This window comes from Odontomachus brunneus, unplaced genomic scaffold (assembly GCF_010583005.1).
Source record: "Odontomachus brunneus isolate Ranch 3 - 2012 unplaced genomic scaffold, Obru_v1 Obru_scaffold_094, whole genome shotgun sequence".
In the NCBI taxonomy this organism is placed as follows: domain Eukaryota; kingdom Metazoa; phylum Arthropoda; class Insecta; order Hymenoptera; family Formicidae; genus Odontomachus; species Odontomachus brunneus.
The window spans coordinates 691,240-691,465 of record NW_022639544.1 but is presented as its reverse complement, the minus strand read 5'-3'; positions in this window follow the sequence as shown (position 1 = coordinate 691,465).

The window sequence follows — 226 nt, the reverse complement described above, 5'->3', positions numbered from 1 at the left end:
AAAACCTTTGAGCCTTATAAGATACCGGGACCGGACGGCATTTACCCGGCACTCCTAAGGGAGGGACTGGAGGTGCTGACAGGTCCATTAACAAAAGTACTCAGGGCTAGTATAGCCCTGAAATATGTACCACAAATCTGGAGGGAGACGAGGGTAGTCTCTATCCCTAAACCAGACAGAAACGGTCATATCTTAGCCAAGGATTACAGGCCGATCAGCCTTACAT